This window comes from Equus asinus, chromosome 1 (genome assembly GCF_041296235.1).
Source record: "Equus asinus isolate D_3611 breed Donkey chromosome 1, EquAss-T2T_v2, whole genome shotgun sequence".
Classification (NCBI taxonomy): Eukaryota; Metazoa; Chordata; class Mammalia; order Perissodactyla; family Equidae; genus Equus; species Equus asinus.
The window spans coordinates 159212182-159233897 of record NC_091790.1 but is presented as its reverse complement, the minus strand read 5'-3'; the positions used below and the strand labels follow the sequence as shown (position 1 = coordinate 159233897).

Here is a 21716-nt window from a genome sequence, read left to right as displayed (position 1 = left end):
TTGTAATGTTCTGAAGTGGAAATGTTGAATGTGATTCAGACAAAAGAATGAATTTCTAAGGATGGAGGCGTCAGGAAGACTTAGAGGCAGGTATCGAGAGGTTATAAGAGCGCTTTGATCAGTCCTAAAATAGTATCATCAATTCTGCCTATTCATAGTGGTTTTTTTTCTAACTTCTCCCTCTTTAAAATGGGTACGTCATTGTATCATTTGAGCCAATTGCAATGTCTGAGAGGCAGGTGACACTCAATGAATGTTAGTCAAGCAAATGAATGAGTCAATGAAAGGATAAACTCCTCAGCTCAGGCATTACATTTTCCATGAAGACTTTGCTGGACAACCAGGCTGGGGTAGGAGCGTCCACTTCTCTGGGCTCCTGTGGCACCTGGACCAGATTCTATGCCAGCAAGAAACCGCAGTTAGGGAAAGTACGTATTTCCGTGCCTGTCTTCCTCAGGAGTCGTCAGCTTCTTCAGGGCACAGACTGGGCTTATCCATCTCAGCACCTTTAGCGCCTAGCAAGCGTCTGACTCACACACAGCAGGTCGTCAAAAAATGTGACTGAACCGGCAGTGGTGGCAGCACAGGCCACTCATGCTCAGTCTTCCCTGAATATTTTCCAGCCTAAAAGTCCTTTTTCCCTTTTGCGTTCTTACTCACACATTTTCTGTGGCTTCCTTAAGATCTGGAGCCTGGAATAATGAGAGAATCCTAGGAAATCTACCAGTTGGCCTCTCCACCCCTGCACGATGCCATTTTTTCTTGAAGGGTCTTAGATTCCTCTTGCTCCCCTTTGCCTGGATTCACATGGCGGCGATGCAGAATGAGCACCCTGAGGTTTTTATCGGAGCAGCTGACGCTAGACTGCTCTCACCAGCGTCCTACATGAAGCATCCAGGGGAACTGATCCCGGAGGGGAGAGGAACGGATACTCTCCTATTGGTTGGAGTACTTCTCGCATGGTTGCTAAGGTATCCTAAAGAAAGGGAGACTGCCACCAGGACCTATTCATCTCCCCAAAACAGTGGTGTCCGTTCTAACCAGCAGTCCCTACAACTCAGGGTTGGGACTATAGGAAGAACAAAACAAAAAACTGTGGAGGACAACAGGTTTGAACATTTGCAGGTAGAAGTATACACAGGATTGGAGACTAATGGCGTCACCAGACTGCACTGAATTCATGTTCTGGTGTTGAGTGGAGCCAGGACATGGCAGGGTAGCCGAACGGGACCAGCTGAGGAGACATCCTGCTCAGCAGAGGTGGGTGACTGAGGAAGCGAGAGAGAGAGGCCTCTACTGCAGGCTCTGGGCATAGCCTTAGTTAAGAGAGTTAATCTACCAAATTCCCACTGTCCCGTTAGACAAAATGTGACTGGGCCAGTCTAGAGCGAAGCAAATGCGGTGCCTAGGGTGCAAAATTTAAGGAGGTGCTCACTCTTGGGGGCGTGCAGGTGCAGGGTGGCAATTACCCAAGCCTGAGAGTGAGCGTCTCCTTAAATGTGGGGCTGTGGGCGCACTCCGTGCCTCCTCTAGTCCAGGCCCTGGGTGACGAAGACTTCCTGCTCTCTGTATACTTCACAAGCCCCTGCAGACTAGTAAAATGACATCGGAAGAAGCTCTGCGTCCCCTTGGCCAGCTGTGGGGAAGGGGGTGATGCCTGCAATGGACTGGACTTTTCCTTGGAAGCATCACTTTCATTAATCTTCCCTTTTTCTCGATTTCATGTCCTTCAGCTTGCCATTCTATTTTTTTCCCCACTATACTTGTTGCTTGTGTGAAACATCAAGATTATGGCATTCTCTATCCTCTCTGTTAGAATTTGTGGAAATTGATTTTTTTTTTTTTTTTTTTTTTTTTTTTGCTGAGGAAGATTTGCCCTGAGTTAACATCTGTGCCAATCTTCCTCTATTTTGTATGTGGGTCGCCATGGTGTAGGTCCATGCTCGGGAACCAAACCTGGGCTGCCAAAGTAGAGTGCACCAAATTTAACCACTAGGCCACAGGGCCAGCCCCTAGAATTTGTGGAAATTGATATTTTTTTCCTTGTTTTGTAGCTATCATATATGTCTTATTATCAAATATATGTACACATGTATATAATATATATACTTGTGTATACATTGACATATATACATACATAATATATGTATGTGTATATATGTGTGTGTGTGTATATATATGCCAACATATGTCATCATTAGCCAACATTTATTGAGTACATATTCTGTGCTGTGCATTGTGTTAGGTGTCCCACAGATGTTAATTCTTTTAATCATCTCAGTAGCACTATGAAGCAGGCACTTTCATTATCCCCATTTTATGGATGATGGATTTAGTAACCTGCTGAAATGCCACAGTGGAGCTGAGACTTGAACTAAAAGTTGTCTGATGCCACAGTCAGGGATGTGACTGATGCCTCATTCTTTCCTATCAGTGCACTAACACCTTCCGTAACCCTGGGTTCATCTGTGTGTCCAGAAGCAAGCAGTGTTCTGCGCCTTGGCAATCAGGATGGGAAATATGGGTCTTATGAGCATCATGATTCTGACCAAAGAGATTTTCCAAAGCGGAGGTTTGCAGTAGAGGCAGGGAAGAACGGAGCCTTTTTACAGCATAGCATCAAAATGTCAGAAATGTAGGCCACCTCTCTCAGGTGACAAGCTGGCACTGCCTGCCTCACTCCACTCACCTGGCGTTCACCACATCTTTGTCACCCCCTGAAATCCCATCAGGGGCCACTCCCCCGAACCCAAACTGCAAAGCTCACAACTAAGGCTTTCGTGGTGCCCTCCTGCCGCTCGTTTCTGAAGCTCCTTCTTTCTCGGTGAGCCTCCCCTTTCACGTGGAGGAAAATGTGCGCCTGCCAGAACTTGACCATCATTTGCTGAGAATTCAGATCTGGAATGTTATCCCTTTGCGTATTATAAATTCAAACCATCGGGGTGTCTGCTTTCTGGATGTTTGCCCCCAAATACTTTGCAGTTGCACAAAAAAGTTTTCTGAAAAAGATTACTTCCTTGTTTAGATAACAGCCCTGAAAATATACTCTCCTGGCTGTTTTCATTGTTAAACACATCTAAATGAAACAAACAAAAAAACCTACAAAAGAAAGAATGAATTTGAAGGGGTTTTGAGGGTATTAGAAATAAAGAGGAAGGCTTAAACTCAGCAGTTGTATTCGCGGCTGCTTTTCCTTTCACGGAGAGTCCAGCTGTAGGGCTGTGTGTGTTGAAGAGCTGACCTCCGCTTACTCTGAGCTGACGACTTCACCAGCACTGATTTATTCAGAAGGTTCTGCAAGGAGGGTGACCCCTCCAATACTTTTGCCTGGAGGGGGTGAGAGGAATTTTTTTTAAACCTCCAACATGAAGCCCTTGGGCCTTCCAAATGAAATTATCTGTGTTTTTATTAACAGAGCCCCTGAGTTAAAAAGTTGGTTTTGATAAGAGGGAATAAATGAAAGAGAAAACTGCTGACATAATATTTTGGTTTCCAAACCCACTTCCACATTCTACTGTCCCTCTCAGGCCTGTACATGACTGTGGTGTCTGTACTTACATCAGAAGCCCAGATCGAAAGGTGCAGTTAATCCTGCCTTATGCTGAAATTCAGCTCTCAACTTTAAGAACACGATCATAAGGACACTTTCATATGCCTTGGTATATGTTTCAGCCTTGCTGGAAGTGTAGCACCGTATGATTTATAAATAACTTAGACTTGTCCTCTCCATTCCTATGAGAGAGAAAGTAGATGTTATGATATCCACGGGGTCTTTAGATTTGGGAGTAAAAGATTCTAAATTTTTCGTTCTTCATAAACTCTAGAATACCTCTGACATTAATAGAAATGGGAAGGAAAGTGAGATTCAAGTCCCCTCTGGGCCAGTCTGAGCGCCCAATTCCTTTCTTTTAGCACCCACCCAAACTGGAAAGCGTGCTTTTAAGCTGGCGTTGGAACACACCCTTTTTGAGCAACAATCCTCCGGAGTCTCATGAAAACTGTGAACTCTCCTTTTAACTATGGCCTCCAGGTTAAAAATCCCCAAGAAAAAAAGCATGCTCTCTTTGTATTAAACTTCAAGCTGTGCTCTGCTAGGGGTAAAGAAAAGCAGACACAGACAGATGAATCCCAATGCCTCGAAGGCTGACCCCCAGCCTGGCACTATAACCTGCAGAACTAGGTCTTTTTCTAGCTCAACGGTTCTCAGATTTGGTGTACCTGAGAATCTCTGTAAAACAGATTAAAAGGCAGGGGCTGGCCTGGTGGTGTAGTGGTTAACTTTGCACGCTCTGCTTAGGCAGCCCAGGGTTAGCAGGTGCAGATCCCAGGTGCAGACCTACCCACCGCTCATCCAGCCATGCTGTGGCAGTGACCCACATACAAAACAGAGGAAGACTGGCACAGATGTTAGCTCAGGGACAATCTTCCTCAAGCAAAAAGAGGAAGATTGGCTACAGACATTAGCTCAGGGCCAATCTTTCTCATCAAAAAAAAAAAAAAAAAGATTGTAATGGTCAAGGTGGGGCCTAAGTATACGTATTTTTAACCAAAGTTCCCTAAAGATTTTGATGTTAATGATCCACAGACCACACTTCAAGAAAGACTGAATTCTAGCTGGTCATCTTGTGGTCACAGGAATTTTACAAACAAATAAATTAAATAAGTAAAAGAAAAACAAATGCATGTGTATTTTCCCCGCTGCTCAGGCTCTAAAGGAGCTGTGATTTTCTGTGACCTCTTATTTTTTAAGGTAAAGAGTATAGTAATCTGCCCTAAAATTATCAAGCCTTTGAAAACCAGTAGAGTGGCTTTTCCAAAACAGGATGCCTACAATGGATAGAAATAAAACATACATGTTCACAGTAACATAACACCATTTAAACGGTCTATGGAATTATGGTCTCTAGGACCCCTGATAAGATTAGGGTTTCCTGACCTGTGGCTGGTTTAGCAAGGCATTTCTCTCCTATGTTTACTATCAATGCTTCCAGATGTTTACTTTGCAATATTCCCAGTCTCCTAATGTGACAATCACAGGGAGGGCGCTTCAGGGAGGGGAAAGGAATATTACTGGTAACTGAAGACTGTGTGCCTGGCATCAGCCCACCACACCTCTGGCATAACTTGGTTATCTTCTAGAACTTTAGTTGAACATCAAACAGCGGTCTTGGTTCATATACTGCAGAATGTTACAGAATTCTGCAGTAGATCCCTTTCTCTGGGGTCCTTCACCCACCCTTTCTCTGAAGAACGTCATAAAAGTTTTTCGGAAGTCTTTTATTTTTAACCTTGTAAAGTGCCATAAGCACTCGAGAGGAGAACGTGTCATCCACAGACCCAAAAACAAGAGTGACCGATGAAGGGGAATGAGGATCATGACCTGTGAGTCATCAAGGGCTGCATCCACTGCTAAGTGGGAATTAAATGTCTGAATTACAATGATACTCCTTGTATAATTTTTGTTTGACCAACTCTCTGTCATATTAATACTGTCATGGTACCATGGAAACAGCCATTGAAACAGACACCACACACAAGCCCAGGGAACAGACAAAATGAAAACCCTTTGTAGGTGCCTAACGTCTGGGAAAATAATGCTGCAACAGGAGGCAGCAATGTTCTCAGAGATAAAGGGCAGTGAACACGATAAATAATGAGGGATATGACAAAAGCAAAGAGGCCTCTGAGCATCTCTCTGATCACTTACTGCCCTTCTAGGGCCATCATGCCCCTTTTATTCTGACACTCGTTGAAGCTTTTTGCATCCATTTACTCAGAGAAGCTTTATGGTGACAGAAGAGGAAAGCCTCCAAGATTTGGAGAATGAAGAGAGAGTGATCATTATTAATGACTCTAACCTTTGAATGAAATAATTTGGGGGTAGCAATCCTCTTTAAAGTTCTGGATACTTTCAGAAATAATCTATAATTGCCAGCAAATTGCCTTTTCCATTTGGTGAAGAAAATGTCCTTCTTGTTGACTTCTCATAGTCAGTCCCAGGGTCCTTCCCGACCCAACCTGAAATGCTGTTGTGTGTGCGAGCATTTCACACAATGCAATGCGTGTGAAACAGTATCGGTGATGCTGTAAGTCAGAAGGTCTTATGGTGCAGTGTTGGAGACACCAGGACAGAAGACGGCAAGGAAGTTTGGTATCAAGATGCTGCTTTATCTTGGGATCTAGGTTTCAGAGAAACAGCAGAAAACAAAACAAAGTCTCAGATCTCAGGAAGCCAGTGTTCTAATGGGTGGAAAGAGACGATAAACAAACAAGCAAGCAAATAAATAACTGAAGACAGCGATGGCTGCTGCAAAGAAAAATAAAGCATGGTGATGAGATGGAATGTTCTTTTAGATGAGGTTCAGGGAAGTCCTCTCCAAAGAGGTGACATTTTACCAGAAGATGAAATAATGAGATGCGGAGGTGCAGGTGTAGATATGGAAGAAGTGGCGTGCAGAGAGAACCAGCTGGATCGACGCCCTAAGGCAGGAAAGGACGCAGTGTGCTCCCTGCATGGAAAGAAAGCAAGCCATGGAGGCAAGGAGAAGGAGAGGCAAGAGATAACCTGGGAGAGGTAGGTGGAGGTCTTGCAAGCCACAGCAAAGAGTGTCTATTTTATTTTAAGGCAGAGAGAAGCCATTGGAAAGTCGAAAGAAGGGACTGGCATAATCTGATTTTTATTTTAAAGAGATTGCATTAACTGCTGTATGGAAAATGGATGGTCAGAGAGTAAGAATTCAAGTTCGGGGAACAGTTACGAGATTTTGCAATAGTCTGGATGCGTGGGGATGGACGTTTGCGCCAGGCTGGCAGGAGACGACATGGGTGAGAAGAGGGCAGAGCCAGGCTAGATGAGTAGATCATGGAGGCAGAGCCAGCAGCACTGCCACCTGAGTTGGCCACAGGAGCAAGGAAAAGGAGGAATCCAGGATGGCTCCACATTTCTGACCCAATCAAGTGGGTACATGCTGCTGTTATTAATTGTGATGACGAAGACTGGTATTGCAGACGGCTTGGGGAGAGTAAAGAGTTTTGTGTTGGGCAAGGTAAATGTGAGATGCCTAGTGGCATACAGATGGAGAACTCAGGAAGGCAGAGGGGTGGGAACATCGAAGCGCAGCGGGGTGATCAGGGCTGAAGACATCCATTGGGAATTGAGTCTGACTGTCTTTAAAGCCACACACTGTGTGAGTCTCAGAACTGAGTCATGAAGGACACTTATAGTAAGAGGAGGGCAGAGGAGGATTAGCTAGCAAGGTGGGCAAAAGACCAGAAGGACGCAGGGAAGAGTCCTGGAAGCCGGTGTAAGTACAACAGTTACTTCAGATGACCGAGAAGTAGGAATTTGTTAAAAGTCACCTACTCTGTCATTCCTGTCACTGTGTTCTGCCTAGGAAAACTTGAAAAGGCAACAGAGAGTCAGCTGAATGAGAAAATTCCTCCTTCACTCCACCACCTTCCTGCATTTACTCCATCCCTTTCTCCTAGGGTTGGAAACATCAAGAAAGAAATTCTTGTAACGCTGAAAATTTGAAGATTTCATTTGCAAGCAACAAGAGATAAGGAGCTCTAAAAAAATTCTACCGGAGGCCCAAGGCTTTTAGATGTCCTCTGCCTGGGTACCTTTCCCTTTGACAGTCACTGTTCCGGGGGAGTTAAAACATGGCTCCAACACCCAGATGAAGATATGTAGTTTTTATTAGCAAGAGATAAACTTCATGTCAGCCAGAGCTTCTGTTTTATTCATTACCGTTTTTGAGACTTAGCAGAAAGATAAAATTGAAATTACCCATGGGCATTAGACGGAGACTTTCTTTTGTCTCAAAGGCTCGGGAGCGAGATTAAAAAGAAAATCCTAAAACATGTTTTTAAACAATAAACTTTACTAACGTATGTGATTTTCCTAGCTCTAGGACATTTCCCACTTTGAGATGGTCCCAGGGTGATTTGGGAATGTGGGCTGCTCAATAGTTTCTAAGAGCTGCTTTCCAGCAGATGTTTTCTAGAGAAAACAGGTATCCTGGGACGGGTTTTAAAATGGGGAAGTCCATTTGGAATGTGTGATGACATCCATTTTATTAGACCCAGGAGGTCCTGGGTGAAAGAACAAATAGAGAGACTTGAGAAATTCACCACCCCAAATTCCAAAAACCAAATAATACATTTTAAGATTTGAAAGCTAAATTGCGGATGTTTTTATGACAATCTCTATATTGTTCCAGGTAAATCCAAATTTTCCTAAACAGTAGTAATGTCGGGCCTAATAAACGGTCCCTCCTCTGAAGATGGCCTACACTGACTTAGGGCACTAGAGGGAAGGGATGGGGTGGGTGGGTGCTGCGTGCAGGGAGCCAAGGTAACTCGTGAGGGCTAGTGCGGCAATGGTTATTTTAAATCGAGAGCTTGTTTTTGAGCAAGGGAATAAAATTATGAAAGCCCCACTATGGTGGTCTCCTGGAAAAGAAAAGAAACGAGAGAAAAAAATGGAAGAAAAGCCAAAAAATATCCTAAAAATTTCAAAGTACTCTGTCGACACAGCCTCACAGAGTGTGAGAACATGAAGATTTTAAAGTCCAACTTTTCTCATTTTGCTACATTTACTAGAGTATTAAAAAGTGTCGCCAGCTTAAAATAACCTCAGGCCCCCCGTGTCTATTTCAGAGTTCTTGCTGTGCCCCACTGGGAGGCCTGGTGTCTCTGGGCTGTGGGGAGAGTTTCATCCAGTGATTTCCCTGAATTCGTTCTTGGCTTCGGGCTCTTGGGAGTGGAGGCTGTGCTCTGAACAAGATGTCAGCCGAGGGGCACTGGAAACGGCCCATGGAAACAACAGCTGGGGCCCAGGGCATTTCCCCCTAACTGAGTCAAGACAGCCAGTCTCTGTCAATCAGAATTTGTCAGAGCCTATTTCATAGTACATTATTAAATGCCCTGATGTTTTTGTAACCAAATAAATGCATTATGAACAGGACACTTTTCCTGCAGTTCTCTACAATATCCTGGATCTGTTCTGAGAAGAGGAGAAAAAGCAGTAGGGACTCTGGCCACAAAAATGCCAATTGATATGTGTTACAAAGCAATCTGTTACCTTCATTTAATCCTCCTAGCACTTTTCCCAAGGAGGAAGAAAGGTACAATGACTTAGTCAAGAACACAGGTCTTTTGACATCTTAATCCAGTGTTTTCTCCCTAATAAAATTGTTCGCCTCGTTTGGTCTCCTGGATGTGTGTTGGTTAATTCCGGAAAGTGATTTTGTATTTGGTTGGCTGGGGTGGTTGAAATCCTTTTTTATCATTCATTATGGCTTTGTTGTTATTATTATTGTCGTAAAATACACATAACATAAAATTTATAATTTTAATCTTTTTTAAGCATACAGTTCAGTGGCATGAGCTACCTGGTTGAACTTTTGAGGTAGGAAAGAACACGGAAGTGTAATAAGGATTATTGTAAAAATAAAAACTAATTACTAAGTCCTTACTAAATACCAAGCAATATAGTAAGAGCTAATCTACAATATCTCAATAAATTCTAAAAGCAAATCTGGCTGCAAGTCTTATCCTTCTTTTATGGACGAGGAAACAAAAGTTCAGAGAGGTTAAGTAACTTGCCCAAGGTCACACAGCTGGCACGTGGCAGAGTCAAGTCACAAACCCAAACAGTTGAGTGATGCTTTCACACTCTAATCCACCACACCTTGTTGCTTTTTCTTTGAGGCTGCTGTTAAACAAAACAAAGAAGAACTGAAAGGCTCAATTCTTCTTTCTTGGCTTCCCTGTCTGGTATGAACCTTCACATGTTGACTGGCAACTTAGTAACCCAAGTGCTACCAGAATTTGAGAAGTACCTGAGACAGGGAAAAAGGCCAAAAGTCTCTTGCTTCGCCCCTAACCATCTGAAAAATGAGGCAAGCTCTTTCCCAGTTGAAGCTAGCAACAGCTAACACTGGCCCGGGGTATCCAAATTATGCTTATGCTAAAGCCATTGTAAGAGAACCTCAGCTTTTCGAGAAGAGAGCAGGGAAAGCAGGAAACATATTTCTAAATAGGAAGTGTCTGAATTCATTTCACAATAAATGTCCCTGAGTAACTCAAGCAATCTAGTACACACTTTTGGGTAATAGATTGTTGCAGAAAATGTGATAACTTCATCAACAAAGCAAGTGCTATGGAGTGGTGGCTCACACACACACCGTATAAATATGCACATGCCTGTATAATTCTACGTTAGCGAACTCCCGGTGTTTCGACTTGTATTGATCTCCACCCTCAGGCTTTTTAGATGGTGCATGGAAGATACGGGGATTAACAACAAGCTTTGGACCATTAGCCCGTAAGCTACATATTTTCTCATGCCCTACTCTTTGTATACAAGTATTCATGGATGAAATACGTTTATATTATTTTTGGATAAACTTTCAGCTTCTCTTAGTTTGCATTAATGACTATAGAAAACATTTCCAATGACAGAAACACAGTAGCCCCTAAAATCTCAGACTCAGGTACATGGTCCTAACGGAGAGATATACTTCAAAATCGTCTATTAAAAGGCAGTGAACTTAGGGGCTGGCCTGGTGGTGCAGCAGTTAAGTGCACATGTTCCACTTTGGTGGCCCGGGGTTGGCCGGTTCAGATCCTGGGTGCAGACATGGCACCGCTTGTCAAGCCATGCTGTGGTAGGCATCCCACATATAAAGTAGAGGAAGATGGGCATGGATGTTAGCTCAGGGCCAGTCTTCCTCAGCAAAAAGAGGAGAATTGGGGGCAGATGTTAGCTCATGGCTAATCTTCCTCAAAAAAAATTTTAAAAATAAATTAATTAAAAGGCAGTGAACTCAAGCACTTTTCAAATTATTTGCCAACTGGGGTTAAAAATGTACTACTTTCTATCACATGCGGCAGAGAACATTCAGAATGACATCAAGAGGGAAGGGCATGGCGGGAAAACTGGTACACAAAGCAAGAAAAGAAGCCCCAGGGAGCTGAGACTGCGCATCATGCCTGATGCCTGGATCCTCAGAGCAGCTCTCGGCTTCCACCTGAAAGGTACATCCTCACGGCCGGACACGGGAAGAAGCACACCCTAGGAGCAGGTGAAATTGCAGGAACAAAGATCCTTGACACAGGAAACAGACTTCCAGAGCTTAGAGCAAAACAACAAATGCTTTACTCCTGTTCTAGGAGTTTGGCTTGTAGCCCTAGCCAGACTGTCCTCTGACGCCCTGATGCGAGGGTCCTGTGCTGGAGGTAAAGTCCCATAGTGGTGTTTTGTTGTTTCTTTTTTCAGAGGAGTTGCAAAGATAGTACAGAGCCTTCCTAGATGCCTCTCCCAGAGCTTGCCCTGATATTCACATCTTATTGACTCCTGGCACATTTCTCAAAACTAAGAAACTAACATGGGTGTAAAACTATTAACTAAACTATAGACTTCATTTCTTTTCCCTCATGTCTTTTCTTTTCCAAGATTCCACCATAGTGGGGCTTTCATAATTTTACTCCCTTGCTCAAAAACAAGTTCTCAATTGCTAATCGAAGTAAACGTGCATCAGTTCTTTGGTTGCAGCCTATATTATTAGAATCATCTATCACTAATCACTAGCATGTATCCCACAAGGTTTGGCTAGAGCCAAACTGGACATGTTTGCTTTCTCTCAATATTTCCTGATCTTTTCCACTGTTCTACTTGAAACATCTGCCAGGCCTCATGGGTCTATCTTTTTTTTTTTTTTCTAAAGATTGGCACCTGAGCTAACAACTGTTGCCAATCTTTTTTTTTTTTTTTTTCCTGCTTTTTCTCCCCAAATCCCCCTGGAACACAGTTGTATATTTTAGTTGTGGGTCCTTCTAGTTGTGGCATGTGGGACGCCGCCTCAGCGTGGCCTGATGAGCGGTGCCATGTCCGCGCCCAGCATCGGAACCAGCGAGACCCCGGGCCGCCAAAGCGGAGCGCACAAACTTAACCACTCAGCCACAGGGTTCCATCTTTTCTTTAAGGCTCAGGTTAAGTGCTTGCAACTTCAAGAAAGCTTTTCTAGTTCCTCAAGTCAGTTGTGTTCTTTCTTGCCTAAGAATCTCTGGCGCTCAGGGTTGGTGTATTTCTCGTGTTGCACACCGGGAAGGGTACCATCAAATGGGACATCGGAACAGGGCAGGGTGGAAGGGCAAGGCTTGGGTAGTTGAAGTTAGTAAGAAAGAAGGCCCCAACCCCTGAGTGAGGGAGGGGACAGGAGTCCCTGGATGTAGGCACTGCAGTGAATTTGAAAAGAAACTTCATGTTCTCACCCACTGGTAAAAGCCAATGCCTTAGAGTGCTTGAGGCATAACAAGATAATTTGATTCAGATATAGACTGAAATCATATCATAAAAATAATATAAAAAGAACAGGTTATTTCGTACCTATAACATTCCAATACTTTAACTGGAATAAAGTCTGTTTTTACCTAAACTCTGTTTAGAAGAAAATCTAACTCTTTGTAAACTTTATTGTTTTGATTTTTGTATTTTGTCCTCCTTTTCTCCCTCTATTAAAGATTACAATAAGTAATTTTTTCTTTTGTAGACACACTTTAGGGGAAAATATATATGTATCACTGACTACAGCAATTGTTTTGTACTTTTATAATTCTACTTTCATATCTGCATAATTACAATAGATTTGTGTATACTTATGATATATAATAAAAATTATTACTAAAAAGTAAACAAAGCTTGACATATTCAGAGATGTTTTCAAAACCTAGACAATGGATAGGAATGTATGACCTGACCCCTCATATTGAAAGCAGAAGGCTGATTTTTTTTCTGCAAATATAAAGATGTGATACGCTTTTTATTAGTTTTCTTATATATCTTTTAGCATTAAGTTAGCACAGAAATTTAATAAAAACTGCACAGTAGAGGGGCTGGCCCCGTGGCCAAGTGGTTAAGTTCACGTGCTCCACTTCAGCAGCCCAGGGTTCCACCGGTTCAGATCCTGGGCGCGGACATGGCACCGCTCATCAGGCCACGTTGAGGCGGCATCCCACACACCACAACTAGAAGGACCCACAACCAAAACTACACAACTATGTTCCGGGGGGCTTTGGGGAGAAAAAGCAGAAAAAAAAAGAAGGAGATTGGCAACAGTTGTTAGCTCAGGTATCAATCTTTAAAAAAAAACCAAAACAACAACAAACTGAACAGTATAAAGTGAGGTCATGTATTAGACCTAGGAGGGGAAACTGCATGAATTTTCTTTACATATCCTCACAATGAATTCTAAAACAAGTAGAGTTTAGTAGCAATTAAAATGTGATATAATCTGACTATAGAGCATTTTATGAAACAGTTTGATTTTTGAATACAACAAAGCAATATTTAAGGCTGGGGAAATTATGCAGGAAGACATATGATTAACCTAAAGTGACTAAACAGCAGACATGCAGTTTTTAAACCTTTAATTGTCTTATATACTGTAGCTGTTCTTCTTTTTAAAGGCAAAGCAAAGGTTTAGAAAAATCTATTAATAAGAACTGAACACTTACCGCTAGTAGTTTTAACACATCCTTCAGTAAAGTCTAACATATCCTTCTATAAAAATATAAACGTGGACTAATTTCAAGTCCATTGAACAGATATTTGTTTTTGTTTCCTGGGCTTTGTCATTTTAGGAAGACAGACTGGATGTGACTTCAAAAACAATTATATAGAAAAATGTTTATTTTATTTGCAAACTTAGAAATATTTTGCAAGTTTACAAATAAACAGTACAAATTCTTCTCTTATATAACACTGAGAAAGGATTTTTTTTTCCCCTAACTGTTTCATCTTTCTTCTTTCCTTTCTTTGTTGGTTTTTTTTTAACATCATCCAATGGGATTTACTTAGAAAATGATTCCTATCCCAAAGAAAACATTTAGGCAGATTTATTCATATCCTCGGTTTAACAGGGATAGAAGCAGCCAGAGCATATTTCACTGCAGAAAGGAAATATGTCCATGGTTTCTCTTATATATTAACAAGGGCTCTTTGCTCCAAAAACCTCAAAACATTCTATATCTTTAAGAATTTAAGCACCCCAAAACACCAGTTTCTAGAGAGGGGTACAGTACCATTTTAATTGCCAACAACAAAACTTGATGGCCGTTTCAAGCAACTAGAAGTGCAGGGTGAGTGCACAAGAACGCATGCATACTAAGGACTGGTATCCTCATGTCTCTGGCTGGCATTGCAGTGCTCACCCTGGGACCGAACGGGTCTACCCAGTGAAGCATACATCTGAGAACTTTTTGATGGGGTTGTGCAAATCTTCTGGATTTGTTTACAGCGTGTCTTTCAAGCACAAATCAGAACTTTCTACAGGATCCCAACAGCATCAATCCTTGTTTCACTCTCCACATCAAAGCAGATCTCCAAATCTTGTTGCTGATGACCCACACGATCAAGCAAAATTTGTGACAGCCAAGCCCTAATACAGTCAAGCAATTAGGGGCATCACTGTGAGTTTCTTGAAACAGGATTCGGCCTGTCGTGGATCACTTCTCTCTGGTTTCTGCTCACTCCCTTCCTTTTCCTCTTCCCTTTTTTGGGGCCACTCCTACTCTGACTTTTATTTTAAAATTTTGAATTTTTTTTTTTTGAAGGCAAATAGGCTTTGGACTGATTCTCAAAAAAGCTGCACCTGCATAAAGGACCCGTTAACACCAGGAAAGGAAAGTGATTTGGGACTGACTCAAGGCAGGGAACTACCAACTGAATCATCGCTGACACCTCCGGGGTTTCTTAGGAGGTCTCCCATAAGAACATCGACTTCGCCCAGCCGTGTTCAGCTTATGCAAGCTTAGCTGAAGGTGGTATGGCCGCCGGCCATATTACTCATTGGGGATATTGAGTCATATACATTTATAAGGGGTGGGCACAGAACATTAAATATCCCTAAGGTGTTTTGTAGCTTGAACCATGCTGCTGAGCCACAGAGTGATGGAGCTCAATTTCTAATTTTGGGTATAACACGCAAGTTTCATTTTCACAACATGCGTTTCTTGTTTATTACCTAAACTTTTGGCAATTGCCCCTTGTAACAACATTCACACGTTTCCAGATAAGAATGTTTATTATTTTTTGAGAGATGGAAATGAAAAAAGACAGCAAAAAGTAGATTTCCTTAGACAGTTTAGACCATTTGATCCATCATGGGTGGAATGGCTTTTGTATGGGATTTCGTATATGTTTGAGGTGTAAGAACACGCTTTGTTCTCCCTGGTGCTTTAGACTTGCCTCTTAATGCTACTTGGGTAAGTTAACCTCAGAAGTTTGATCGTGTCCACAGTAACGTACATGAGATTCTGCCTGACGCTTCTGTCTTGCTTTCCATTCAGGCTGAACACAATCTTTGAATAATGGCTTTGCAAGGAGAGGAACACATCTTCTCTCTCTTCTCTCAACCACTACTTGCTGAGACATCGGTTCAAGTCATTTCCCCCGGTATCCTTCCCAAATTCTTCTTTCTCACCAAAAGGAAAAAAAATTGATAGAGCTTGCTTGTCTGTTTTTTCCCCCTACCTTCTTTATAAAGTTTCTCAATACATTCTTTTAAGTTTCATTTAAACTGGGGCATTTGGTAAGTTGATAGTTATAGCATGCTCACAGCTGGGGGAAAACTGACATAAAAAATAACCAGCTCAGAAAAATGGCCCGTGCACAACATCTTTGAGTTTTTATGTTTTATTAGCAATTTGGACTCATTACTGTTTGGGGGAGGAAGGAAGGGAGGTCGATGTTTCTGCAAGTTGTTTCTTTAATGTATTAAGCAGAGTTTCCCAATCAGGTTTAATGTGACTCTGCCTGGTTCTTTGAGCTGGGCTCCAGGAGATCCAGGAAATGTTGACCATCGGCCCCCATTCTCCTCCATCTCACTACCCCCTCCCAAACCTCCTCGCTCCTCCCCCATTTTCCTTCACTGAAATTCATTATCCAGCAGCAGAGGTCAAGCTGAGTATTTCATGAAGCTTCTATAGAAAAGTGAGATAACCTCCTTATCTCAACACAATATGCTCTCTGATCTTTCCCAGCTTTTGTCTTCTACGTAGTCTTTTGGGCAAAGGCACGATTACCACTTGCAGCTACTACAGTGTCACTGTAGTTTTGAATTATGACAGCCAGAAAGAGCTGGGTAATATTTAACAGCCTGAGATCACAGACTTTCCTGACACAACGCTTAGCCAGGTCTGTCTTTCTTTCAGAACTCTCATTATTTGTACATGTTCTATGACTTCTGGGGAGAATAAACTATCTCTAAAAGTCTCTTTTCCTTTCCTTTTTGCTCTTTCATGATATTAATTGCTCCCCACCCCAGCTACCTGAAAGGGCTGTCCATTTGGTTATGGAAACGCATTAATGTAGGCTAAAAGAGTTCTGTTTCTAATCGTTTATGCCTCTTGGTGAATCTTTGGAATATAAAAACAAACTGTGTGCTGAAATAGCCTTCTGTGGCAAGCCTCAGGAAAATCACCAATTATCACATTTGAGAAAATGTTAAATACACAGGCATCGTGTCTTTCAACTCAATTGCTGCTTTTTCCTAGGAACACAGGAAGGAGGATGACGGAAAAATGGCAGGCACAGAGGAATCAGAAGAATGAAATAGGAAAATTCATTTCTTTAAACCCTCACCCTCAGAGGAAGGAAAGGAAAGAAGGAACAGGGAGAGGGAGGAACGGAGGGAGAGAGGAAGGGAGGAAGAATAAAAGGGAGGGAGGGAAGGAAGGAAAAAAAAGACTGGTAGTATTTTTCATCTTTCCATAGACATGAGCTATTTTAAAAGTCCTATAAGCAATTCAAACAGGAAAAGATTTGGAATCTGAAATATCAAATCATATCTGAAGGGCTGAATTAGCTCAATGCTCCTTGATTTAATACATAGGTGGGAGACAAAAATGTCAACTCCACCTCTATCAACAAGATGACTGGTTCAGCTTATTTTCCGTGACTAGGTTGATAGCGCTCAGAAGAAAAGATATTAGAAGCTAAGTAAGCAGAAAAGTCCTGTATGATGGGTTTCTAGGGAGGTATAGCTCTTAATTGAGGCCCTGGGACCAGCAGCATCAGCATCACCTGGGAACTTGTTAGCAATGCAAATTCTTGGGCCTCACTCCAGACCTGCAAATCAGAATCTCCAAGGGTGGAGCCCAGGAATCTATGTAATTGCCTTCTAGGTAATTTTTCTGAAGGCTGAATTTGAGAAGCACTGTAAACACTCTTCCCCCAGAAGATTTCAGCCTGCGCTTGGGAAGGAATAGTAATTATCAAGCCCTCATTCAATGAAATAGCAGTAGTACGAAAGCACAAGAAAGAACACAAGGCAAGGTGTAGAAGAACACGTTTATTATGAGCAAATGAGAGAAGGGGGTAGGATAAATGAACACACGCACACACACGCACGCCCATAAACAGAGACCGTTAGAACCATTCCGTTCCCAGAAGAAAAATAAATACGCAAGTATATGGGGAAAGAAACTAAATCACCATATGAGAACAGGCTTTCAGTCTCTGATATCTTGGTCTAGAAACCAGAGATGGTTTCAACTGGAAAATTGAAAAATGGAATCTTAAACCAGAGATTTATGGTCCCATATTGCCTTAGAAACTCCTTTAGGTTTCACACACACAGGGAGAAATATCCCTTCAGGTAATATCCTATCTGCTACATTGACACACATAAGAAGCGGATTTTAGTAATAGGGGAAATTGTGAGCTTTCAGCTATATGGATGCCCTCACATATATCTTCCTCCAAAGCAGTCGAGAATATTAAATAGTAAACCTGATCGTAAGGCAAAACGGGCGGCCGTGGCTGACTCATAAACCAAAGACGTCTCATGCCTTCATCCTCCTTGAGAGAAACAGAGACAGAATTTGCCTATGGCAGAAGGCTCCAGATAAGCTTCCTCACACAACTCACAGCATATGCATAGGTCAGCTCGTGTGAGATGTTGTGTGTGGGTGCGGGTGGGTGTTGGGTGTGTGGAGGGGTCATCATTTGCACGTAAGAGCTTAAATCAAACCTCAGAGAGAGATGACAAGTCAGCTTTATGGTTTGGCCCCCAGAGACTTACTGTGGGGAGCAAAAATCAACAGCCCTGCGCTGCACAGGTTTCAGCGGGCCAAGTTCAACCACCGCCATTTCCTGCCGAGGCCAGCACGAAAGCACACTTAACCCACATCTTGTTTGCAACTCTTCTCAGTGGTGGAGTAAAATCCTGAGCTGTGGTGAAGCCACCTGGTGAAGTCACTCACCATTAGAGCTTTTAGGTACTCAGGAGTTCTCTGCCTCATAAAAGCCCAGGCCCCTTGCATATCTTGTCCAAACCACCTTAGGTTTTTTTCTCACCATTTCAGTCAAGGTTGGTGGCTGACTTGGAGCAATAAGGCACCATTTCAACTGACTACACTGTCAGAGGAAGGACCCGGCTTTTCTCCTGCTTGCCCCCTTTTGTTTTCTCGTAGTGATTTTCCTACTGCTCTAGATGATCGGGAGGTCTGTGCAGCTGGAAGAGCAGCATATTTTCCTGCTGTTCGCTAAGGGGCAACCACGTTGTCCCCAGGGGCTGGCATTCACAGACCTAATATGAAATGTACTCATAGGAAACGGATCCAAACAAAGACCTGTGTTTCCCTGTTACATGATGTTTCTGCCCAAGTACAGCATGTCAGTTTCCTTCACAGCTGGTGTGTTTGCCTATTGTGACAGGAAAAGCCGTGGTCATTTATAACGTTTACAATTTGTCTGCAACTTTCATATTAAATCTGCATTATCTTCGCCTTAAAAATAATGCATTAGATTTCAATCTTTGTGCAAATGCAAGGGAAGGACAGCAAGCCAAACAGGATCCCTGCTACAAGGACAGGTGAATGAGTATGCCTTAAAGCTAGAAAGAGTCAGAATGAACGTGAAAAATCAATCAACTGTTGCTTACTTTAGAGAAAAATAAAATTCAGAAAATACCAGAGTTTTAAGGAATTCTGAGACTCTGTTTCAATAAAGACAGGGATTTTTTTTTTTTAATGAAGTTTAGTCTCTCTAAACCTAGCAAGTAATTTACGCTGGCAGATATGCAAATAGCCAAGAGAAAAGAGATAATGAGTCGAGAAAATTTTGCTTTCATGCAGAAAGAGGGAGAAGCAGTTACCAAGGACATGAGGACTGGATTCCATGGAAGCCAAGGGGTGGGGAGAAGAAAGAATATTTATGGAAAATCTTTATCCTCATTCACTATATTAATTCAAGAAACACAGCATCCAGCAAAGTAGTTCACATAAGTCATAAAGAATTAGAGTATCATAAATGCTATGGGAGCATAGTATGATACGTCAGGAGAAGGGCCACTGGGAATGGGAGTTGAGGAGGAAGGAAGCAATTAAAGACTTTATGAAGGAGGCAACACCTGAACTGGGGTTTGGAAGCCAGGGAGAAAGATACCAGAAGCAAGAGATAGTAAGAGCCTCAAAGAAAGGGAGGATGTTTTCACCCCCAACCCCACCCCAGGGGCCAGCCTATAGCAAAACTCAGTTGGTGTTCAGTGAATGAGTGTCAAAAGGCATTGAGAGAAAACAGCCTTGAAGAACACAGGGCGTTGCCAAAGTGGTTGGCATGTTCAAGGCCTGGCAAGCAAGGAAGAATGGCTAAAGGCAAGGTTTGTGGGGAGAGAAAGGGGGACAAGTAAGCTGAGGTCAGACTGTGAAAAAAGCTTTGTAAGCAGGGCCAAGGAGGATGGCTTTTTCCTCCAGCATTTCTCAGCGTGCATGGTGGGGACATGAGTTGCACAGAATGTTAATTTAAGAATAAGAATGAGAAGAAGAAGGGGAAGGAGGAGAAGAGGAGGTGACACGATTCCACATTTAAATAAGCTTAGGAAACATCAGGTTAAACAAAGTTATCCAGGTATTTGACTGAAGGTTTCTCGGTTTTAATAAAATAATACTTTATCTCAAGTCAGTGTGCACAGTGTGTGGAGAACATATACCGGTTTGTAATTATGTGCTTGTTTAAGTGATTATTTATTTCTATTGCCCCAACTAGATTATCAACTCCAGCAAGGCAAGGACTACTTCTGTTTTTGTTCACCATTCTATCTCCTGTGAATAACAGAATGTCTAACACATAGTAGGTGTTCAAAGAATTGTTGAATGAATAAATGATAGTTTGGCTAGGTATAGAATTCTAGGTTCAAAATCATTTTCCCTCAGTTTTTCTTTGAGGACAATTATTCTTTGTTTTCTGGTTACTAGTGTTGCTGATGATAAGTCTGAGGCCATTCTGAATCCTATTCTTTTATTGGTAACCAGGGCTTTTTTTCCTTCTTTTAAAAACTTATAAAATTTTCTCTATTTTTCTAGATAAGCCAGAAGCCATAATAGCTATGTTCTTCTATGCATAGTGCTTTTTTGGCATTATCATAAGGACAAAAAAAAAAAAAAAAACACCAGTGACAGAGGAGAAGGGGGAGCCCCAGGAATCTCAATCCATTTGAATGCAGTTCTTCAATGAGTTTTTGTCCCAAGGCCACTCCTGCTCTTCCGAATTGCTGACTTGAAGTTTGGAGCTTGGCTCAGGGAAGTTAGGCACCAATTTCCTCTACTTTTTCTCCTCTCTTCTGATTATATCTTCTAGAAAATCCTCAAAATTTCTGATCCAATAATGTTACCTTTGTCACTTCCCAGCACTAGTTTAGTTTATTCATATATACACATACACATTTTTTCTTATTTCAAGGGGAGGTGTGTATACGCTCTTGGTTTGCCATCTTGAACCACTGTACAGTATTTGTATTTCATTTTTGTATTTTAAACTCATCGCTCATTAAAGATATTGAAATCATACTGAAATTTAATTCACTTTAATCTAATCCATGTTGAAACAGATTTCTTGCATGTGTAAATTAGAAGGCAGCTTAAAAACTAAAAATAATTGCAAAATATGTTGTCACAAAATGATGTGTATTTATATAAATTGGTTTCCAGCTCCTTCTGCCAAAGGATACCATGAGGATTAACAAAATGTTAGTCAAAGGCTTTAGGTTCTTTGCATGCAAGATATATCCGGCTACGGGACAGTGTCACAGCATACTGAAAGAAGAATAAAAAAGCTTCTGAAATGAGTTTAGGAAGAGTGTTCGGCAGCTGACACCTTAAACTTCCTCCTCAGGGGAAAAAGTGCCTTGTTGCCTCTTTTTAGAGCCCAGCTTACCCTCTTTTGCTTAAAATATCCAACATCCTATCAGGGATTTAACTCTGAACACTATTTCCATCTTCTGAAGTGCCACAGGAACCGATTCCAGCTGCTGAGGGGACTTTCCAGATACTAAATAATCGCCTGCAAAGGCTTTACTCATGCGTGCCTAATAAACAGGAAAAATCCCATCCGCCCAGTACACTTATTGAGTAGGTTGTTTAAAACATTGACTCTTTTGCACATTTATGAAAGGAATGAGTCAGTAGGTCAGTGTTCTGAGGCAGAGGACCAAATAAAATGTTCACTCATTTTGGAGATCCCTCAACATAAAGACTTATTATAAATTATGACATATATGTCATATTTAGTGCATATTTATGCATATTTAGTGTACATTTAGACTTAAAGATTAGAGACCTAGCCAATAGAGCAACCGTTGAGAAAGCATTCATTTATTACAAACAGTCCATAGAATATCTTTGCGCTGGTTTTTTTCCTACAACAGGAGTCT

The 21716-nt window shown here is 41.9% G+C and overlaps 1 protein-coding gene across 7 annotated transcripts in view; it reads right to left on the bottom strand.

Moving 5' to 3' along the window:
* CREB5 (cAMP responsive element binding protein 5) overlaps nucleotides 1-21716 on the bottom strand; it is a 396047-nt gene that overhangs the window by 129302 nt on the left and 245029 nt on the right. The gene's annotated exons all lie outside the window — the stretch shown is intronic.